This window comes from Cetorhinus maximus, chromosome 8 (genome assembly GCF_964194155.1).
Source record: "Cetorhinus maximus chromosome 8, sCetMax3.hap1.1, whole genome shotgun sequence".
Taxonomy (NCBI): Eukaryota; Metazoa; Chordata; class Chondrichthyes; order Lamniformes; family Cetorhinidae; genus Cetorhinus; species Cetorhinus maximus.
In genome coordinates this window covers 50,884,094-50,907,714 of record NC_135886.1, presented here as the reverse complement: position 1 = coordinate 50,907,714, position 23,621 = coordinate 50,884,094, and the positions used below count along the sequence as shown (strand labels likewise).

The window sequence follows — 23,621 nt, the reverse complement described above, 5'->3', positions numbered from 1 at the left end:
ATGGAGCATACACTGATGCCGCCATGAATCACATCTTCTGCTCTCCTGTCAGAATTCAGAAGGGACCATTCCCTCTGCGATACCCGAATCCACTTCTCAATCACTCCTCCTCTTCCCACAGCACACTTCCAAAAAGTGCAGGAGATGCAATAGCTGCTATTTAACCCCTTCCCTCCCCACTTTTCAGGGCCTTAAATGCTCCTTCCTAGTAAAACAGTGGTTTACTTGTATTTCTTCCGGTTTATTATACTGTATTTTCTGTTCATGTTCCGATCTACCCTACACTGGGGAGAGCAATTGCAGATTGGATGTCTGCTTTGTGGAACACCTCCATTCAGTACGCTAGCATGATTTTGAGCTTCTGACTGCCTGCCATTTTAATTCTCTACTCCACTTCCACTCTGACTTCTCTGACCTCCTATGCAGTTCAAATGAGTCTCAACATAAACTCAAGGAACACCACCTCATTTTTCAAGTTGGCACTTTATAGCCTTCTGGGCTCAACACTGAGTTCAACTATTTCAGACCATCAACTCTGCTTTTCCATTTACAATTCTGCTAGACCCATTTTTTATTTCTTTACTTGTTCCATTACCAGCTACTTTTGCGTTGCCACATCATACATTTTCCTATTTAATCTCTCCAGCCTTCCATACTATCACAAATCTTTACTTTCACCTTTCATTCTTTCTTCTCCTCCTGCCTTTCCCTGCCTCACTACTTGTTTAAAACCTGTTACATCTCGAACTTTTTCCAATTGTGACAAAGGCTCACTCGACAAGGAACATTAATTCTGTTTCTCTCCACAGATGCTGCCTGACCAGCTGAGTGTATCTGGCATTTTCTGATTCTTGCGGAAGCCTACAGTCTGGCTGAGGCCTGCTTTGCAAAATGTGATTGTGTATGACCCTACATGCACCATACACACTGCAGTCTATTTCTCCACTTGGGAATCAAGTCTACTGTCTTAAAAGAGGCTGCTGGAGGTTGCTACTGGAATGATCAGTTTGAACTTTTCGACTTGCATTATTGTGGAGCTGGGAGGAGCAGGAATCCCTCCTCCAGGCTCCAGATTAAATATATGGCTCATGCAAAGCACCTGATTGCCTCCAGCTCCATCACCCAGGGACTCTGTTAACAGCTTCAGCAATCTTCAACAGTAGGATAGCCTGCTATTTAGTGCGGACTTGTGAAGCTAGATTTATAACCTATTTGCAGCATTGACAATAACTTATTTCATCACTTCTCAGTTATCGGGTTAGTCCCCTTGTTGGACATTGATCATATCAATGGGTTCTCATAGTGTTTCATACAAACAGAACATGGAACATACAGACTTTTACAATGAGTTCTGATGATAACTCATAAATCATTGATATATGTCCCTGATTAAGAATACAGGCACGGTTTCTGCTGATTATTAAAAGTTCGGGGGTGGAATCATCCTAGATTTTCACTAAGTGTGGTAGCAGGCATGAAAAAGGACGTTTTACCTGTTGGCCGCAATGGAGGGTTTTCATGCCGCATTGTCCCAACCCTGCCTCATTAATTATGTATTACCAGGAAACATGTTGTTTTGATGGTGAGCAGGCTCTCATTCACCTGTCACGCCATCACCTTGCTACTTCATCACGCCAAGCACCACATTTAAAGTGCAGCTGCACACACACCTCTCAGTGCTTCGACCCAGGACTGCTGCAAAGAAGACATGGCCCCGAAACGCAACTCCCGGTTTAATGACACATCCCTCGCGTGCCTTTTGGATGCCGTGGAGGCCCACCCTGATGTCCTCTACCCCCGCTCTGGCCACAGGTGGGGTAGCAACATCACTAATTTAGCATGGGAAGCGGTTGTCAGTGCCACTGCCCTACAAAAGTGGACAGCCACCCAGTGCCGAAAAAGGATGAATGGTCTCCTCTGTTCCGCCAGGGTAAGTCACTCTTCTCACCACTCTTAACTCACACACTCACAAACCCATCACACATCCACAGGGATCTCACAACTCAAGGGACAACACCACTAACTCTCACACACACCCTCACATCTCCATCAGGCTTGGATCCTCCCGAGCTCACATTCTTATCCCGTCCATGGTTCCGCTCACCACACAAACATTCCATGCAGTGCCATACTCTCTCCATCTGTTTTCATGCATGAAAAGGTGGCTCACCGCAGCATGGAGAGGTCCCAGTTCAGGGGTGGAGTGGCCCACATTAGACCCCTCACTTTCTTTGAGCAGTGTGCCATCGCACTGACTGGTGAGGACGTGGACCGTGCCTGTGGTGATGGTGAGGTCAGCAGCAAACACCCACCTGAGGATCCTGCACCACATCATCCCTCCCTCAACGCAAATGTAGGTGCTCTCTCTTCTGCTTTTGACTCTGCTGCCATGCACTACTTATCTCTACTTTGGTTCACAGGGAGCTCTGCCAAGCAGCACCCTCAGCCAGACAGTCCCTCAGCTCCATCCAGGTCCACACTTCCAAGAGGACACCTCCTCATTGAAAAGCTGGAAATAAGCACCCTGGAAGACCCCTCACAGTGGTTACCCACATCTTCCACCAGCACAGAGACACACACCTCGGTGGGACCTAGATCTAGAGCTGGCTCTGGTTCACAATCTGGTGGTTACCGCACGGACATGTGTCTGCAGCAGGAGGAGGCAAGTTCAGCCGAGCTTCCCAGCACCTGGAGGACTGCGGGGGGAGAGGCATCTCTGAGGTCTGAGTCAGATGACGAGTCTCTGGATTTGGCCTTCCAACTCATCATGTAGAGTCAACAGACGGCAGGGGAACATCACGTAGAGCTGTTGGAAGCCCTCAACAGAGTGGCACATGAGTTGGAGGAGTGCATCCACCTGCTCTCTGATGAACTGGTGCCCACACGTGCATGTATGGCGGTCTCCATGGGAAGGATGGCAGACGCCATGGAGACCCTGGTCCAGCAGAATGCAGAGATGTGTGCAGACCTGCATGCCGCCACGGTAGCTGTGGGTGAGTTCCTGCAGTGGCAACACGAGCAGGAAATGAGGCACCTCGACATCCTCCCCAGTGCTCCTACCCTTCAAGGAGTCAGGCCGGGCACCCGAAGGGAGGATAAGCAGCAGCTAGACACCCATGGATCATCCACTCAGGAATCTCAGAGGCTGTCCTCTCTCTCTGAGTCCTTTTTGCCTGTGACCCTCTCAACCTTGTCCTCTGTCACAGCTGGCCCACAGGAGGACAACCAAAGCAAGTCAGGGTTCCCAAGCCCTCGGCTCTCCAGAGGATGCACGCCAAAGTCATCAGAGGCAACAAGGCCAACTATTGCACAGGCTGTCTCCACCCTTCAATGGATGTCAGGGCAGCACATAGAAGTCTAAGGCATTCAAAAGTTAAGAAGAGACTAGGCATCTCCCCACAGAAGGAAGTTTGGCTCCAGAGTCTTGAGTACATATTCAAGGTTGCCAGTTCAGTGCAGTACTGAGGGAGTGCTGCACTGTTGCTGGTGCTGTCCTTCATACAAGATGTTAAGCCAAGGTCCCATCACCCTTCTCAGGTGGAGGTAAAAGATCCTATGGCACTATTATAATGAAGAGTGGAGATCTCCCTTGTGTCTTGGTCAATATTTATCCCTCAACCCATAGTTATTTGGGCCCAGATCTTCAGGACCCCGAATTGTCGGAGACCAGACGTTTGACCCAAGATGCATGTCGGAGCCCCACAGAAGTCTTGAAATGCTGACCTCCATGGGAATTGCTTGGGAAGTTTGAACTTCTGATAGGCAATTCCCCTGCTCCCTGGGTCCCCCCGCAAATGTCTCTGACTCTGAGTTAGAGGCAGAGACTTTGGATAGTTCTGATTTATTTACCTGGATAGTTACCCAGGAAATGTTAGATAGAAAAGTCCTAGTCTGACTCCTGGGTAACCCCCCCAATCACTCACACTGACCACCCCACCCCCCTACTTCCCCCCGACTTCCCCTCGAACCCCCAACTAACCTCTTGAACCACCCTCACCTGATTACCTCCCCTGACCCCTGACTACTTCAAGGCCCACCTGACTTGACTACACCTCCCCGACAAGTCCTGACTACTTTCCCCCACCACCTGACTATCCCTCCCGGCCCAATCTGGCTACCACCTAACACACTTACTACCTTACCCACCTACCCCCTACCCATCTACCACCTCACACACCCTATGCGCCTGCCACTCTATCCACCTATCACCTTACTCATCTGGCACCCTACCACTCTACCCACCTACCACCTCACCCACCTGGCACCCTTACCCACCTACCACCCCACCCACCTGCCACCCTACACACCTACCACCCTATCTACCTGCTAGCCTGCCCACCTACAGCCCTACACACCTACCACCCTACCCATCTGCCACCCTACCCACCTCTAACCCTATCCACCTGCCATCCTACTCACCTATCATTTCACCCACCTGCTGCCCTATCCACCCCCAACCCTATCCACCCTGCTCCCTGGGTCCCTCCACGAATGTCTCTGACTCTGAGTTGGAGGCCACCCTATCCACCTGCCACTCAACCTCCTACCACCATACCCATCTGCCACTTCACCCTCTCTATCTACTTGCCTCACCCACCTACCCACCGTACCACCCTACCCATTCACTCATTCACTAAAATTCACACTAGATCTTTAAACTTACTGTATGGTAGCTAGTGCCATAGATAGGGGGCATGTCTTGTCTTCCCCTGACGTGACTGTGCTGCGATGGAGCTCTCTGATGGACGCTGTGCTCCACATTTCTGGAGAAGCTGGGTTTAGGAAACCTGGCAAGAAATGCTGAGCAGCGACTAGGTGTGGAAAATTTTGAGCAGAGCTGCATTCCAACGATGATTGCAGCTTTGCGGAAGATTAGGGTCTTGGTCATTATCGTATTGTTGTTTGTGGGACCTTGTTGCACAAAAATTGATTTCCACATTTCCTTCATTACAACAGTGAGTACAATTCAAAAAGTACTTCACTGGTTGTAAAGTGCTTTGGGAAGTCCTTGTGAAAGACATATAAATATGTCTTTCTTTCGCCAGATAAATCAATGCATGTTTATGTTTTTGTCACTGATATGCTGTTAAAATCTGATGTAATTCCATGAACTTGACCTGGACTCTGTGAAAGGGAGCTGTCAGATATCAATGGTAGAATTTAAATGCTATAGGGGCTCAGACACGCTGAGTTATCACAATACAGCGCACAGCCTACACTTGTTCCATCCTGTGCCAATTGAGATTGGTGTTACTGTATATTTTATATTGGGCACAATGTGCTTTACACTGAAACAATAATTGCCATACTTGATGCATTATGAAACTCAGAGCTCACTCTCTGTACTGTGAGCTCTATATCTTTTGTTGTACATTACATGTTCTGCATGGTCTATGTTCTACACTGCATGTTTTACATTATATATTACACACTGCATGTTGTGCTGTTCATTTTTATGCTATTTGCTGTGCACAAATGCTGTCCAGCATATAGTTTATAGCACAGAGTAATTACAATCATAGAATGATACAACACAGAAGCAGGCCGTTCATCAGATCATGCTGGTCCAATTAATCCGCCTACCCTGCTCTTTTCCATTGCCCCAAATGTTGTCCCTTCAAGCACTTATTCAATTCTTTGAAGAGTGTTACAATTCAATCTGCTTCTACCATCCTTCCAGTCAGCGTAGTCTAAATCATAATAGTTTCTTTTGGTTCTTTTGCCAAATACCTTAAATCTTATTGACTTTTCTGTCTTATTTATTCAATCAGAGCCATTCATAATTTTGAACACTTCTATCAAGTGTTCTCATAATTTTCACTTCTCTGAGGAGAACAACCCCGATAACGCAAGTCTCTTCCTAGTACAGAGCTCCCTCATCCTTGGTACTATTCTAATAGTCTCTTTAAGGCCATGACATCCTCCCTAAAGAGAGGTGCTCTGAAATGAACACATTACTCCAGCTGTGGCATAACCAGTGATGTATTAAGGTTTAGCATAACCTCCTTGCTTCTGTATGCTATTCTCTATTAATAAAGCCAAAGATCTCAATGCTTCCATTAATAGCCTTCTCCACTTGTCTGCCAACTTTAAAGACTTGTGTACATGTACCCCCAGAGCTCTCTGTTCCTGCATCCCCTTAAAATTATATAATTTAGTTATATTGCTCCTCCTCATTGTTCCTATCAAAATGCGTCACTTCACACTTCTCTGCATTAAAATTCATCTTTCATGTGTTTTCCCATTTCAGCAGTCTGTCTTTGTCCACTTGAAGTTTGTTATGATATTCCTCATTGTTTACCACATTTCTGAGTTTTCTATCATCTGCAAACATAAAAATTATAACCTGTGTATCCAAGTCCTGGTCATTAATATATATTAAAAATGGCAATGGTTCTAATACTGCACACCATTGTATACTTCTCTCCAGCCTGAAAAACAATGGTTCACCACTGCTCTCTTTTCACCCCCCGAGCAACTTTGTATCTATGCTGCTGCTGCCCTTTTAATCCCATGGCCTTTAATTTTGCTAACAAATCTATTACACGTTACTTTATCAAATGACTTTTGAAAGCCCATGTACATTGCATCAACTGTACTACCTTCATCAACACTCTATTACTTTACCAAAGAACTCAATCAAGATAGTCAAACTTGATTTGTCTTTAACAAATCTGTACTGGCTTTGAGTTACTGACACATATTTTTCCAAGTACCAATTAATTTTGTCTATAAAAGTTCCCCTACCATTAACTTTAGGCTGATTGGCCTTTGGTTCCTGGGTTTATCGGTCTATCCCTTGCTTTTAATAAAAACAGCTGTAGCATGTGCAATCCTTTAGTCCGCTAGCACCCCTTTCATACCTTAGGAGGACTGGAAGATTGTGGCCAGAGCCTTTGCAATTTCCATCCTTACTTATGTTATGGTCCAGCTGATGTTGTTACTGGACAAGTCTGATCCCAGAATGGAACCAGGCTTGATAGGCCATTTTTTTTAAACATACAAACATACATACATACAAACATACAAATTAGGAGTAGGAGTAGGCCACTCAGCCCCTTGAGCCTGTTCTGCCATTCAATAAGATCATGACTGATATGATTGAAACCTCAACCCCAAATTCCTGCCTACCCCCGATAACCTTTCACCCCATTGTTAATCAAAAATCTATCTAGCTCTGCCTTAAAAATATTCAGGCTCTGCTTCCATCTCCTTTTGAGGAAGAGTTCCAAAGACTCACTATCCCCTGAGAGAAAAAATTTCTCCTCATCTCTTGTCTTAAATGAGTGGCCCTTATTTTTAAACAGTGACCCCCTAGTTCTAGATTCTCCCACAAGAGAAAACATCCTCTCCACACCCACCCTGTCATGTCCCCTCAGGATCTTAAAGGTTTCAATCGAATCGCCTCTTACTCTTCTAAATTCCAGTCGATACAAGCCTAATCTGTCCGGCCTTTCCTTGTAAGGCAACCCACCCATTTCTGGTATTAGTCTAGTAAACCTTCCCTGAACTGCTTCTAATGCATTTACATCTTTCCTTAAATAAGGAGACCAGTACTACACACAGTACTCCAGATGTGGTCTCACCAATGCCCTGTACAACTGAAGCATAACGTCCCTACTTTTGGAATCAATTCCCCTCATAATAAATGATGACTGCATAATGTTCAGCACCTTTCATGACTCCTCAGGTACTGAAGTAGTCCATGTCCAAATGCAGCAAGATCTGGACAATACCCAGGCTTGGTCTAACAAGTGGTGAGTAACATTCATGCTACACAAGTGCCAGGCAATGACCATCTCCAACAAGGGAGAATCTAACCATCATCCCTTGACATTCAATGGCATTACCATCACTGAATCCCCCACTATCAACATCCTGGGGTTACCAATGACCAGAAACTGAACTGGACTAGCCATATAAATTCTGTGGCTTCAAGAGCAGGTCAGAGGCTACGAATCCTGTGACGAGTAACTCACCTCCTGACTCCCAAAAGCCTGTCCACCATCTACAAGGCACAAGTCAGGAGTGTGATGAATACTCCCCACTTGCCTGGATGAGTGCAGCTCCCACAACACTCAAGAAGCTTGACACCATCCAGGACAAAGCAGCCTTCTTGATTGGCGCCACATTCACCAACATTCACTCCCTCCACCACCGATGCACAGTAACAGCAGTGTGTACCATCCAGAGGATGCACTGTAGGAACTCACCAAGCCTCCTCAGACAGCACCTTCCAAACCCACGACCACTACCATCTAGAAGGACAAAGGCAGCAGATGCACGTGAACACCACCACCTGGAAGTTCCCCTCCAAGTCACTTACCATCCTGACTTGGAAATATATCACCGTCCCTTCACTGTTGCTGGGTCAAAATCCAGGAGCACCATCCTTATCAGCATCGTGGGTGTACCTACACCACATGGACTGCAGCGGTTCAAGAAGGCAGCTCACCACCACCCTCTGAAGAGCAGTTAGGAATGGGAAATAAATGTTGGCATAGCCAGCGATGGCCACATCCCATGAATTAATAACAAAAGGTTGGAAAGATTTCAACACAGACACCTAGGGAAAAATGATTCAAACTCACGCTATTCCTTTTATCCCAGCTCACTAACTCAATACTCCAGTGAAGAGGCACCAATATTTCCATGCCAAGGGTAGAGCTGGTTGGGTTACAAAGAGGTTTCATTTCCAGTAGATTTCTGAACGTTCAGTAGAAGCCCTTCCACAATGGATATCTCCCTTAAGATATCCAGAAAACTCGCTCTAAATTCACTATTATTTTAACTTTAGAGCAAGACATATGAGTTCCTTAAACTCAGTTCCTCAGCAGTCTGTCGTCATTTCCAGCTAGAGAGTCTTAGACCTTTTCAGTCTTCACTCTGTGGTATACTCATACCAATTCAAACTAAAAACTGCTTTTCTTGTCTCTCTCTGTACCTCTGTGGGTATCTCTCTGTATCTCTGTGGGCATCTCTCTGATCCCCTGTTGCTAAACAACAGCACAGATTTTTCTATGTTTTTTTGTTTTAACTTCCCTTACTACTAACTCCTTGGTAACCCATCTCTTCACTTTAAGAGTCCTAAAACCTCATTATAAATGCATGTATATAAATAGGCCCCCAGACTTGCTGGCTCCATCATACAAAAACTCTAAACTGAAACAAACCCAGGTTTCACCTTTCTTAACGCACAAATGAAAAATAATATAAATTAAACTTAAAGCTATATCTTGTTCTAACACCCACAAATACAAAAATAACTTACTTAAAACCATCTCTAGTTCCTAATACCTATTTCAGCAACCTAGGGTGCACTCCATCTGGACCAGGTGACTTTTCTACTTTGAGGACTGCCCAACCTGTAAGTATCTCCTCTTGGTCTATTTCTTTCCTGCCCAATGGAAAAAATTATCCCCCTGTCGGGGGTGCTGTGCGGGGGCGGGCGCAAACCCAATCGGAGCCCCAGATCGGGGACGTGCTGCCATTTGCCACCGTGACACGCGCCCGGAAGCGCTGTGCACTTCCTGTGCGGATGGGGGGAATCCCCTGTGTGGTTCCCTGCGCTCTTTCGCACATGCGCGCCAAAGAGCACAGAGATCTCCCTGAGGCACCTCCGTGTCTCAGGGAGATCCGTTTGACATGTGTAAGTTTAAATAAAGGAAGGAAAAAACTTTTGAAACATGTCCCCTCATGTGACACTGTCACATGAGCTGGGAGATGTCAAAGAATTAATGTAAAAATTTTTATTACATTTTAAAACACTTCATGAAACCTCATCCCACCTGTGGATGAGGTTTCATGAAAAATGCGAAGAAATGCAGACTGCTGAGGAACTGAGTTTAAGGAACTCATATGTCTTGCTCTAAAGTTAAAATAATAGTGAATTTAGAGCGAGTTTTCTGGATATCTTAAGGGAGATATCCATTGTGGAAGGGCTTCTACTGAACCTCTTCACCTGCCCAACCTTAAATTTCAACAGGCAGCTCATTTAATTGTGTTAATGACTATTTAAATGGCCTTAATAGGCCTTTGACAGTTCAGCGAGCGCGCAGCCAACTCAGCTGCGCGCCTGCCAAACTGACAATCTAAATGATGCGCGGTGACGTCGGGATGCAGGCCTGACGGCACCGCGTGTCATTTTACGCGTCGGCAAGTGGGCTTTGCCCCCACTCGCCAACCGGAGAATTCAGCCCAATGTCATTACTGACTGCGCCTTTCCTGCCATATGGGCAGCATCCTCTCCTCTAGTGAAGATAGATGCAAGTCTGACATTTGTATTTATTTGGAACCTTAGCCATGCACTCAACCATTTCTGGTTAGTAATCGGCCTCACCCCACTTTTGACCATCATTTTACTATTTATACTCATAAAAGACTTTAAGGTTCACTTTTATGTTTGGCGCTAGTCTGTTCTCATATTCTTGGAGAGGGTTGATAAGGGTTACAATATGAGATGGTTTAATTTAACTTGGGCTAGAAATCTAAGCGGCTCAATGAATCATGGTTAAAAATAAAGTGGGAAGGACTGTATTAAAAATGAGTTAAATCATCAGAACAGAAATGCACAGAACCACAGTAAACATAATAGAACAAGACAGGTGGAGGCTATAATACATTTTGGGGAACCAGATAAAGCAGTGATTACTGAGACATGGTCACAGAAAAATCAGGATTAGGATAAGCATTGCAGGATATAAGATATTTAGGAATCTTAGAGAGGGGAAAAGGGAAGGTTGAATAGCTGTACTTATCAGAGATAACATTATGAGAGCAGAAAAGAAGTGATCCATCCATCATTAAGACATATGGAAGGAGATTAAATCTAACAAAATTATGTTAGTAGAGGTAGACATGTTCTTCTTGAGTTCCCCACTTGAAGGCAGGGCCTTGGCGATTATTTGCCGAACCACAGCAAATTGCCATGATTTTTTACTATGGGTAGGGAATGGAGGCCTTGAGTCTGTCTCAGGCAGATACGGGATCAAACCTGGTGCTGTTGGCCTGATCCACACAGTAGCCTTGTAGCCAACTGAACTAACCGCCCCCAGGAGTAGACTATAGACCACCTCATAGTGGAAGGGAGGTGCAGAAAGAAATATGCAAATAAGTTAGGGGAATGAGTAAAAATAATGATGGGGATTTCAATTATCACAAAATTAATTGGCCAGAAGTGGTTGGTAAAAGGAATTAGGAAATAGAACTTCTACAATGCACACAGGACGTTTTCTAACCCAATATGTAAGAAGTCCAACAAGAAAGGATTCACTACTGAATCTTGTACAGGGGAGTGAGCCATAGAAGATAAGGGAAGTAGAATAATACAATATACATAATATACATATACATTGAAGCATAATATAGTACACTTCAAAAGAATAATTGACAAGGACTTTAGTATGGTAAGGTCCAGGATATTAGATTGAAGAAAAACTGATCTTGAGGGGCCGAGAGTAGAATTTGGGAAAATAAAATGGACAGCCAAATTGGCAAACAATGTTGCAGAACAGCACCAAGATTTAAAATTGTGTTCAACAGAGTCCAAGAAAAATATATTCTACTAAAAATCAAAGAAAAACTAAACACTCTTGAGGCACCATGGATGAATAAAGAGTTAAGGAGAAAATTAAATGCAATGAAAGCAAAGGAAACATTACAAGGGAGAATATTAAGAGATTAAGAGGGAAGTCAAATTAGTAATGCAAAGAGAAACTATGAAATTAAATTATCAAGGAAAATAAAACAAAATAGTAAAAAATTTAACAGGTACATAAATGGAAAAGGAAAGTCAGAATGGGAATAGGGCCGCTAAAGGATTGATAAAATATAATTATAGGCAGCGATTGCGAAATGACAGAAGCATTAAATAATTATTTTCCTTCAATAGTTATCAGGGAAAAAGGAAAGTGAACAAGATATTGGATGATGGGATTAGAGATAATCTAACCACAATTAAAATAGAAGGGTAATATTAAATAAATTATTGAAACTCAAAGAGATAAAACCCAAGGTCCATTCTGATTGCATCTTTGCATTTTACAGGAATCTAAAGAAGAGATAACAGACACAATATTATATATATTTAAGCACATGTTAGAAAAGGTGTAGTGCCAGAGGACTGGGGCTAGCTAATGTTATACCTATAGTTAAGGTGAGAAATAGAACATGTGCAAGGAACTATTGACCAGTCAAAAGGTATTAGAATCCCTACTCAAGAAGGAAGTAGAAAAACAACTAGAACCTAAAACAATAATGAATAATTAGCATGGATTTCTCCTTGAATTTTATGAAGAGTTAACAGGGATCATAGATAAGGGTGATCCAGTAGATGTAATTCATTTAGATTTTCAAAAGGTCTTTGATAAGGTGCCACATAATAGACTAATTAATCAGGTCATAGCTTGTAAAATCAGGGGACAGCTAGCTGCTAGCTAGCTGTAAAGAGCAGTGGGTCAAGGGTAATTATTTAGAGTAGCTGAGGTAGAAGGTGGTATTCCACAAAGATCAGTGCTGGGAACCGTTGTTGCTTCCAATTTGTATTAACAATCTAGACTTTGAAATCAAAAATACAGTTTCTAAATTTGTGGACACAGTCAAATTGGATGATATTCGTGAATACTGAAGAGGACTGTAATAAATTAAAGAAGATGTTAGTAAATTTGTGGAATTGCCACATTATTTGGAAATGAATTTCAAAACAGTTAAATGTGAGGTGTTACATTTTGGTAAGAAAATAAGGAGGTCACATAGTACTCAGAAAATAAGAATCTAAATTGTGAAAAGGAGAAAAGGGATCTGGGAGTACAATTACATAACTCCCGCTAATAAGGTCATAAAAAAGCAAACCTACCAATAGTCTTTATGCCTAGATTTGAAAAGTAGAGAAATCCAACTTAACTTGGCTGGAAGTACTGTGTATAATTCTGGCTGCCATATTATAAAAAGGATATAGAGATACTGGAAATACTAGAACAGCAATGTTATACCTATAAGGAAAGGATGAACAGGCTGGTTCTCTTCGCTTGAAAAGAGAAGGCTAAGGGGCAAGCTAATAGGAGCCTTCAAAATTACAAAATGCTTTGAAAGAGTGGACACAGGGTGAGAAAGTGGACAGATGACCAAACATTCCAAGGAGGGGGGTTGGTACTTTAAACATGATATAAGGCTACAGAGCTCATCATCATTCAGCTTTTTAAATTTAACTGATGTTGGCTTCGGGAAACCCAGCAGTTACATCCAATTTGATGGAGAATTTGATGGAGGTGAGTGCCGTTACCCCACCTCCTGGATCCAGTATGCCTGCCTAAATCCCATGATCAGGTACCTACCCCTGACTTTCCCCATGAGGCCTCCAATCGCTGCCACTGCAGACCTCTGACACCATGAGGTTAGTGAACATGTGGAATGACTATATAATTGGGAAATGACTCTCAACACAGGTAAATATGAGGTATTACATTTTGGTAAGTAAAATAAGAAGATCACACACATCCAGTCACACTGACTGAGGCCTCTGACCCCCCACCTCTGGCCTCAAAATACAACCCCCCATGGCCCCAGGATCAATAGCCCCTTTGGGATCGCTTCCCCAACTGATCAATACCCACCTCCATTAAACCTTCCCGCTCCCACTTCAGGAACAAGCCATTCCCACCTCAGGATTGCCCTCACTTCCTCCCATTCCAATCAGCAGGTAAAAATTCAAATCAGAGACAGTCTTTCCACTGTGGGGAAGAGCAAGAGATCATCAATATAAGATAGTTACGAAGAAATCAAATAGGGAATTCTGAAGAAACCTCTTTATCCAGAGAGTGGTGAGAAAGTGCAACTTGCTACCACAGGGATTGGTTGAAATGAATAAGATAACCCTAAATAAATATCTGAGGGAGAAGAGAATAAAGGGCCAAGCTGATAAGAGTTAGATGAGAATAGATGGGAGGAGGCTCGTGTGGAGCATGAACACTGGCATGGACTGGTTGCTTGATGACCTGTTTCTGCGCTTCATATCCTACATAATTTATGTAATCTCTTGTAGCAGGAAATTGGTGGGGGAGGGATCTAACAGGCAAGGTTTTATTGCACATAAGTAGTGAGAAAATTTACAAAAGGAACATAAAGATTTGACTCTGGGCTTTAAGTAGGCCCTACATTAAAAAAAGATAATTACAATATTGATCCAAGAAGGGACATATGCCAATGGAAGAAAGACCATAGAGGGCATTCCTTAGCCTGATTTTGACTTTGGGCTTCCACTCTCAAAGGGTTCCTGCTGCTCCAAGCTTTTGGAGGAAATGTGTGTTGGGAATTACTGAACCTCGCCCACCCCTGTTATGGTGGATTTGGGGGAGAGTCATGGGAAGGTCAAAGCAGCTTGTAAAAGCCCAACTCCACACACCTCCATCCGTGTGGAAGTTTCATTCCCTGTTTCAATTTTAAACTTATTATGTGAGAAAAAGCATTATATTTGCTAAGAGTTGAAGTAAAAGCCTTAAGTGCATAATATGCCTGTTGGAAACTGAAAAGGGTATGTTGCTGTGTTCTGATGGAAATCTCCATCCAAATTGTTAACCTATCATTCTTTCTGATTGCTGCATATTTCCAGTGTTTTTGGATTATAGTCCCAGGATCAGCACTGATCTGCAATTAAATTTACACTGAATGTGGTAACATTTTCCACAGCTCCATCCTTTTAATATCAACAATAACCTGCATTTATATAGAGCCTTTATATAAAACCATACATTAAAGAAAATCATAATTTGGACGCCTGACAAAATTCAAGTCAACAATGAGATATGTTAAATACCTACACTGGGTGAGCAGACTTCACCTCAAACACAGCTGTCACTCAACAGAATGCAATCGTCTATCAACAACTCTTGGCTCACTATAAAGTTCAATTCAGTCCAAATCTTGAATATGCTTCCCATACTTGGGGAGATTCTTCTGGTACTTCTCTCATACTCTTAATCAGGTGGAAGAAAAAAATCTCCTAATTCTAATCTCTCTCTCTTCCTTTCCATTGCAAACTTTCTTGACTCTGTTATTATTGATAATACTTTGTTCCTCTTTGGATCGAAGTATAGTACACTTTATTACTCTTCTTTCTTGCTGCATTCTCATTGTTTTAAAACCAAGACAAGTCCTACCATCTCCCAAGACCTGAAAATTCTGAACCATTGACTCTAGACCAGTCTTTCTTTCTTCCTATATTCAATAAATACTTTTAAAAATCAACCACCTAGTCACCACGTTTCCTTTACTTGTTATACTGGCTTCAACCTTGGTGGAGTCCTGTACTATGGGCTTTGGCCCTTAATCAAGGTTTCGCAATAGCTAAACAAAGTGTCACTTGTTGAGTTAGATAGCAATTTTTACTGTGCCTGTGACTTATCCGCATTACAATGAACATAAAAAGCTCTTAGCTTTCAAAGGTACTTCATCAGCCATTGGGTTTACCAGTGTTCTTTCACAAGTACTGTACAAACCATGGTTGACTTTCACATAAGTAGTACAGCAGTAACAATGTGATACTGGTTATTTTATGGTAACAAATAATTCCTTGAACCTTATCATGGTTTCTAAATTCACTGTGGGATGCTCTATGTGGCTTGATGGCCATTGTGTGTGATTGACAGGTATATATAATACATTGTTCTTTCTCCTCTTGTGTACTTGGCTAGCACTATGCAGTGGAAATATCCCACATTATCATAGAATCAAGGAACTTTACAATTGAATCCTGGCACTTTGGGATTTGAATTTAACTCTTTTGATATGTATTGTATACCCTTTGAAGTATCAATTTGTGAAAGTACTTAAGCTAAAATGTACAGTCATTTTAGATTACAATTAGAGAAATTAAATATACATTCATTTACAACCACGTGACATGACTATTAAAAAGGTGAGCAGAAACTTTATGTGTTCATGTGACTTCTCTGTTCTGTGTTAATACCTGTATTAAAATAGGGGACAGAAGAATGCCTGATGAACATTTGTTTTCTAATATCACCGGTAATAAATTCAAGCCAAATGACAAACTGACTGGTCTTCAAAGAATAATGCTTTATGTGATGATGTATCCAGGACTGCAATGCTATGTCTTTGTTATTAGACAGTGACAACCGTACATGTAAATGTTAATGCGCTGTTAAAGAAAGAACTTGCATTTAAATAGTGCCCTTTGCTACCTCAGGAGATCCCAAGGCACTTCACAGTCAATTAAGAACTTTTTTGAATCATAGTCGTTGCAGTAATATTGGGAAAATTGTGCAATCCAACAGACATGTAACCAACTTATAAAAAATTATGAGGAGACAATCTGAATATGCTAAATGGCCTTGTTACATGGATATTATATATCAGATTATTGTTAGCTCATATCATCGGCTGAATAATACGTAACTTCAATTAATTCCATTGTTGTTAATTGCTCACATGTCCCCCTAAATTAAAGTTACCTTTAGTTTCAGAAATTCAGTGAGTTAACTAAACTTGATGTATGTAATATTCTCCACAATTTAAACTGCATTTTAAATAATTCGGCAAAACTCAATTGAAATCTAAAGTAAAAATAAAAGTATAGATTTTTAATTCTACTTACCAGTATTTGGTGGAGCACAGGACGCCTCTGCCTGCTGAGTTGTGTGAGGATTCAGTGATCTCTGAGCGTCACTGACGTCCAGCTGGAGCTAGCAAGGCCTTTTTTGCCTATTTATCAGAGGCTCTTTGCAAATACTCTGGCTCCAGACATTCTGCAGAACAGCACTAGTGGCCTATCTCACTAACTAGCTTCCCACACAGCCCCCTCCTGGGTCAGAGAAAGGGCAGTCCCTAGTGAGAATAAATCAAACAGAACTGGCTCATCATTGCTGTCCACAGGCAGGTCACAGAGATCCCCAAATTAAGTTTATCTTCAAATACCCTGTTTTCAAATTTTCATTTTTTTTTACCAACTCATTTAGGTAAGTACAGGCAGGCAGTGCACCAGAAGAAAACAATTTTTCTATTCATTATACAGTGTCACTGCCAAACATCAAGTTCTAGCCAAAAATTTGAACAAATCCCAGTTCGGTCAGTTTGAGTAAAAGATGTAATTCTCGGAATGTTTGAGGACGCTAGGGGATGTCACAATCCAGAGTTCACGGTCAAAGCTCAGTGTTTCCACATCTCTGACCATGGTGCTCAGGCCTGGGGTGCCAAGCCTGATTTGAAACTTTAGAAGCTGCTTGTCACAGCACCTTGTTGTTCCACTTACATGAAATGAACTAGTCAAAACTTTGAGTTAAAAAAATCAACACATCTGAGATAGACCAATTCAGGAGTGGAGTACAGAAGTTCACTTACTTCATTGTTAGCCACTTGCTACCCAATTGGAAACAATTTCCAGAATAGCTCCTGTATTTGTAAGAAATTGATTCCGTTCTTCTGTTTTGCCAAGCTGTACAACCCTTCTAAAGCCAGTATGGCTCTCTCTAAAAATATTGGCAGATTAATGTACCTTTTAAGCATCTATGTTCTAATGAAATGATGGATAGCCACCTTGAGGGCCCATATGAAATTTGGCAGTGAAGTTTAACAGTGGAAAATAAAGTACAGTACACCACAATTTTTTTTAACTTTTAAGTCACATTAACCCAATTAACATTTTGGTAGTCAGAGGGTAAGAGATATGATGAATTTAAAGTTATTGTCCTATGTTCTTGGCAGCTCCCTATTTTATTTCCACTTTTTTTTTCTTCCAGGCTCCCATTCCATGATCCTAGAAGACATAAAAACAGACTATGGAATACATTCTGATGCTAAGCTAGTGACATCAGGCACTGTACCGAGGGATGCAATGCCCAAGAGCAGCAGTACTCTCCCACAGAATTCAAATATATTATCAAATGGGGTTGATTTTACCTAAGAGCAGGATTGGTGTGTGAGCAGCAGTGTTTTGGGTGTGAGAGAGCTAAGGCAGAAAAATCATCTGGCCCTCTGCAGGATAGGAGTTTTAACCTCCTGACCTCACCTGTATGTTTGACATCAATCTTCCACCTGCTGACAGGGGCAAGAGCTGCCTGGCCAACAGCCAGGAGAGGGATTTTGTAACCTGATGGAACAAGCCCCAGCATTAGGGTAGGTTCATTGCGGGGGGTGGGGGAGTGAGGTGGGGAGGGAGGGCATTGTGGTTGGGGAGGCAAAAGGGGGAAGCCTGCTGGAGCTGTAGATGCTTAAGGGTTCCATATTGAGCATTAGAGAAGCAGCTCTGTTCATCTGGCCCACAAGAAAACTATTGAAAAATAAGGAAACTTACTTCTCTGGGTCTATTCTGGATCCAGTCCCTCTTCCTGAAAGATTTTGCTTGACAAGATAGATACAAGGGGCCAAATTTTATGTGCCCTTGTTGGGTGTGTTTTCGGCAGAGGGGCATATAAAATAGGTCCCACCACCTTCCCACCCACCCCCGAGCTCACCCTCATAATATGGGAGGGTGGGCAGGTGCCAAAGTCAGTAGCCCGCTCACCATATTTAAATACCAAGCCAATTGACCCTGATAATATGCTGCCCATGCCAAAAAACATTTGGTGTGAGCAGTTGGACAGGAGTGGGCAGCCCCATTTTTAAAATAAATTCTTCAAAGTGCAGGAAGGAAGCAGGGATGGGAGGTTCTATCTTTGGGGGCTGCCTTTTGCAATTCGCCCTACCTACCCGCAGCCTTAAATCTATCCGCCTCCTTCCCTGACCTGTCCAAACCCTCCCTGTTCGAGACCCCAGATTTACCTGGTATCCAAGGTCTTCATCGTCTTCCTCTTGTAGTCCCTAGCACCCACTAACATGCTCTTGGCACTGCCGGGACTGGTGGATCTGCCAGCTAATCCAATTGACTGGCAGCTCCATAGGGCCGGCTTCTTCCTCAGTGAGGGGCAGAAGTCCCACCCAGCCCTTGCTTAGCCCGCCTGGAGCGCTAATTTTGCTTCTGGTCAGGGTTGTGGGTGGGGAGGGATGAGGTTTGGGGAGGTGGGGTGGCAAGTCTTCTGCCCCCCATAATGTTCAGCCCAAGGTGTTATGGAGGTGTTTTGATGTTAAATACTAAACTTCAATTTCACTTGCTGAGTTAACATATTGAACTTTTTTTAAAAGAAATGGCAGTTTTAGCTGTTAAAAACAAAGACTGATTTAAGATGGCTACCACAGGTCACCTGAGATTTGAAACTGCAAGTTGGCCAAGGTTCTGGAAGCTTCTAAAAGGTTGATTACAATAAACATGTCTAGACCATATCCTTGTGGAATGTCGTAGCTGCTTTTCTCAGGAATTACCCCATTATAGCAAGGACAATAAGGTCTCAGATATTTTGTCTCTAAGACTACCAGGTAACAAAGGATATCTCACAAAACTTATTATGCACAAGGAAACTTCTAAGAACCCCTGTCTGCCTCTATTATATGTCAGTGACTGACCATGGGAGGTGGAAACTCCTTCATTAAGATGAATAGATTATTGATTGCTTTCCATTGCGTATCAATGGCCAGTCATCACATGACTAAAATTCTTTCATTTTCGCAAGTCTTTTACTACAAAACTCTGCTGGCTTTGGAGCAGTTTGGCCAAGGAACATCTGAAGGCAGCAAAAAAGCTGTTTGCCTCTCTTTCCCTACCAAAGTGAACCCTGCCTACTTATATCATACTGTGAACAGCAGACAGAGAAATTCTAAAGAAGACTTCAAATTCCAAAGCAGTATTTCCAGGAAACAAAACCAAGGACTAGAGCTTTAAGAACTGCCTCAGCCACAAATAACAATGAAGGACTCATAATCAGTGAACTCTTTATACCTTTGCCTTTTATTGTTGAGTCTTAATTTGACCAAAAGTTAATCTCTTCCACTTTGCAACTTGTATTCTTGCATGCATGTGACAGTGTATTTACCTTCTTTAATATTTTAAAATCATTACCTGGGTAGGTTTTTAGCACAATAAAAATGAACCCCTTACTCGTTTAAACTCAAGAAACTCTGCCGGACTGAGTTCTTTGCAATCCGAATGTAAAGAGTAAAGTACATATGCTGAGTTGGCACATTCATCCTTATAAATTTCAAAATACACTGTTATGATCAACTGAGGAGTGGGGAAAGGGGAATAGTCCCTGCACCCATCCTCACCTGGTCGTAACAAAGGATTTCTCACACAGACCTTATGATTGGAATCTATCCCAGATAATAATATTATATCTATAGCAGGGCCCCACTGCTTCCAGCAGCTATCCTGCTCACCTGCTAAAAGGAGCAGGTTAATATAAGGATCCATGGGAATGCAACAGAATCAGAGGGCATTAGTCACAAGTTGTCCATCTGCTCTGTTTCTGCTGGGTAGGGTGGTGGTGGGGCAGGGGGGCAGTGGTGGTTGAATTAAAATTTCCCACATTTGTTCAGGAAGACTAACAAAACTAATTAATTTCAGTCAGCAGATTTGTGAGGTAGTCCATGATGCAAGTAAAGCCCATGTCCAATGAATGGGAAGCAGATCTTCATTTTCCAAATCTGCCCCCTTACACAGTGCTTACCCAGTTTACCCCTTCTTTTCTCCCCTGAAGGTGATAACCCATGTTGGTGGACAGTTTGATGTATGTGTTAGACCTCTGGTACCTTGCCAAATATATGAGTTTTATATTTAAGCTTAAACGAGCAGTCACCAGATTATCTGACCATGGATGTTGAAGAGATCGATCCCGTTTGCCAATCCAACCTAGACCAACACAGTGATACACAGGACAGGCAAAATATCCAAGGAAGTAATATTGTACATGTATTTCAGTGATATCTTTTCAATTTTAATATGTTTGTGCGATTTCTTGGTTTCTGAGGATTAACATCTCTGCAAATTGGCAGGAGTGATCCTTTAGGGAATCAACAGGGTTAGAAGTCCTTTTAACCATGCCACTAATGTAACTTCTGAAGATGTAAAGTCTTTATACCAATGGACAACGAATAACCATGCCAGGGTTTTACACTCTGTCACTGGTGGTTTTTAGTCGGGGATGGGACCGTGAAATTGAAGGGACAGGATTCCCTCCAGGTTACCACCCGCCCCAACCACACAGCAAGTTTACACTGGAGCGGGCAAGGCCTTGGACAGAAAGTCCGACCGTGCCCCAACTGAGGCCCTTAAATGGCCAATTATTGGCCACTTAAGGGCCGTTTCCCACCCAGCCTCAATTTTTAGGCAGGTGGGAGGATTGAAGTCACAAGGGGGAAGGCCAAAATTAAACAGAGTTAGATACCAGGTGGGAACGGTGGGGGTGAGTGCACCTCCATCAGAATCCCCCTTCTGAAGTTGGGCGCTCCCTCCCTCCCCCATTAAGGTCTGGTGGCCTCTGGGCCTCCCTCACACATCAGCCTCTTCCCTGTGACACCAACCTTCGCACCCCTCAGGCCTTCTCTACCCTCCCACCCTAGGACCCCTTGAACTTAAATGAGCCTCTGGTGCTCGGACTTAGTCTCAGGTGTCCCGCTGCATTTCTTCTTTTGTCCATGCAGCGCTAGCTGGCAGCTCTCTAAGGCAGGACTTCCTACTGAGTGAGGGGCGGAAGCCTTGCCTGCAGCCACTTAACACTCATTCGAGCGTGAAATGGCTGCGGGGAACTCAGAGTTGGTGGGGACTCTTCAGATCGCACGAAACGAGACTCTGCCATCTGAAAAATCCAGGCCCATGTTACAGTTTTGCTGTGATGACAACAATTTGCTTGCAGTGATATATTTCAATCTGAATTATATTCTCAGGTTATTTTGCCAAATACTCTAATGGAGGTAATGCTTCTTTAAATTGAAGAGCGCAGCTTATTCCAGCATTGATAAAATCAACCTTAATATTTATACATGGTGAACCACTTTAAAGGAAAGATCAAGTTTAAATAGAAGTCATACATTTAAGCTATGACGTTTTGCTCATTAACTGGTAGGTCCTCTGTGATCAGTTTGTCATGAACAGATGCCAAATGCAAGCCAAGTACTTCCCCACAAAAAGAGGGAGTGTTGGAGAACCAATCTCCAAGGACCATTCTGGCACAATTCTCTCTGTATATTAAGTCTGATAATTGTGAGTTAAAGCTAGAAACAACTGTAGAAGGGATCAAATTGACCATTGTGGTTACTGAGAACAAAGAAAGATTAGACCAAAGTCATCAATTTGAGGTTCTTTAATCCTTGCTCCAGGGATCCTGGTTAACTTTACATTTAAACTTCAGCATAAGAGGTTTCTACAGAGTTCAAGGAAGTCAGCATCTCCGGGAGTCTCACAGGTATGACAAGTGGCGTGTGAAGCTTTGCACCCACAGGATACAAGTATGCTGCTGTCAATCATCACAGCCCCAGGACATCAATACAGGAGTTTCCAGGCTGGTGTCTTAGGCCTAACCATCTTCAACCGCTTCATCAATGGCTGCTCCTCAAGAATAAGGTCAGAAATGGGGTTCTTCCCTGATGTTTGTAGTGTTCAATGGTATTTATAACATTTCGGATACTAAAGCAGGTGGTATTCAAGCAAAAGACAAGGCTGAAGCATTTGCTTCATCTTCAGAACCATATTTGACCAGAAGTGCCAAGTGGATGATCCATCGCGGCTTTCTCCTGAGGTCCCCAGCATCACAGATGCCAGCCATCAACCAATTAGATTCACTCCATGTAATATCAAGAAATGGCTGAGGGCACTGGATACTGCAAGGACTATGGGCCCTGACAATATCCAGGCTGTGAACTGAAGACTTGTGCTTCAGAACTTGTAATGTCCCTAGCCAAGTTGTTCCAGTACACCTACAACACTGGCATTGACCTGGCAATGTGAAAAATTGCCAAAATATGCCCTGTCAAAAAGCAGGAGAAATCCAACCTGGCCAATTACTACCCAATTAGTCTATCATCAATCATCAGCAAAGTGATGGAAGATGTCGTTGACACTGCTATTAAGCAGCATTCACTCACTAATAACTCGCTCATTAATACTCAGTTTGGGTTTCACCAGGACCATTCAGCTCTAGACCTCATTCCAGCCTGGACAAACATGGACAAAGAGCTGAATTCCAGAAGTGAGGTGAGACTCAATGCCCTTGACATCAAAGCAGCATTTGACCAGCTTTGGTATCAAGTAACCCTAGTAAAAATTGAAGTCAATAGGAATCAAGGGGAGAACTCCCCATTGGTTGGAGTCATGCAGCAAGCAACTCATCTCCTGACTCCTGACTCTCCAAAGACTGTTCAGGAGTGTGATGGAATACTGTTCACTTGCCTGGATGAGGCAACTCCAGCAACATACAAGAATCTCAATGCCATATAGGACAAAGCAGCTTGCTTGATCATTCACTTTCTCTATCACCAACGCATAGTCGCAGCAGTGTGTACAATATACAAAATGCACTGCAGCAACTCGCCCAGACTCCTTTGACAGCACCTTTCTAAACTGTGACCCCTACCACCCGGAAGGACAAGGACAGCAGACATATGGGAACACCACCAGCTGCATGTTCCCCTTCAAATCACACACCATTTTGTCTTGCCACTGTATCACTGTTATAGCGATATTGCAGCAACTCACTGTCCCTGGGCCAAAATCCTGGAACTGTTGCCCCAACCGCACTTTGGGT

At 43.0% G+C, this 23,621-nt stretch overlaps 1 protein-coding gene across 5 annotated transcripts in view; it reads right to left on the bottom strand.

Annotated features, from left to right (window-relative positions):
* Window positions 1–17,074, bottom strand: part of LOC144683621 (bile acid receptor-like) — a 191,150-nt gene extending 174,076 nt beyond the window's left edge. The window contains exon 1 of one of the 5 annotated variants that reach the window (XM_078546829.1): window positions 16,610–17,074. The gene's annotated coding sequence lies outside the window, so the exon portion shown is untranslated. Of the gene's footprint in view, window positions 1–14,891; window positions 15,033–16,609 lie in introns of those variants that run through there. The other 4 variants (XM_078546830.1, XM_078546828.1, XM_078546825.1 and 1 more) reach the window with 4 other exon arrangements.
* Window positions 17,075–23,621: the final 6,547 nt, after the last annotated feature.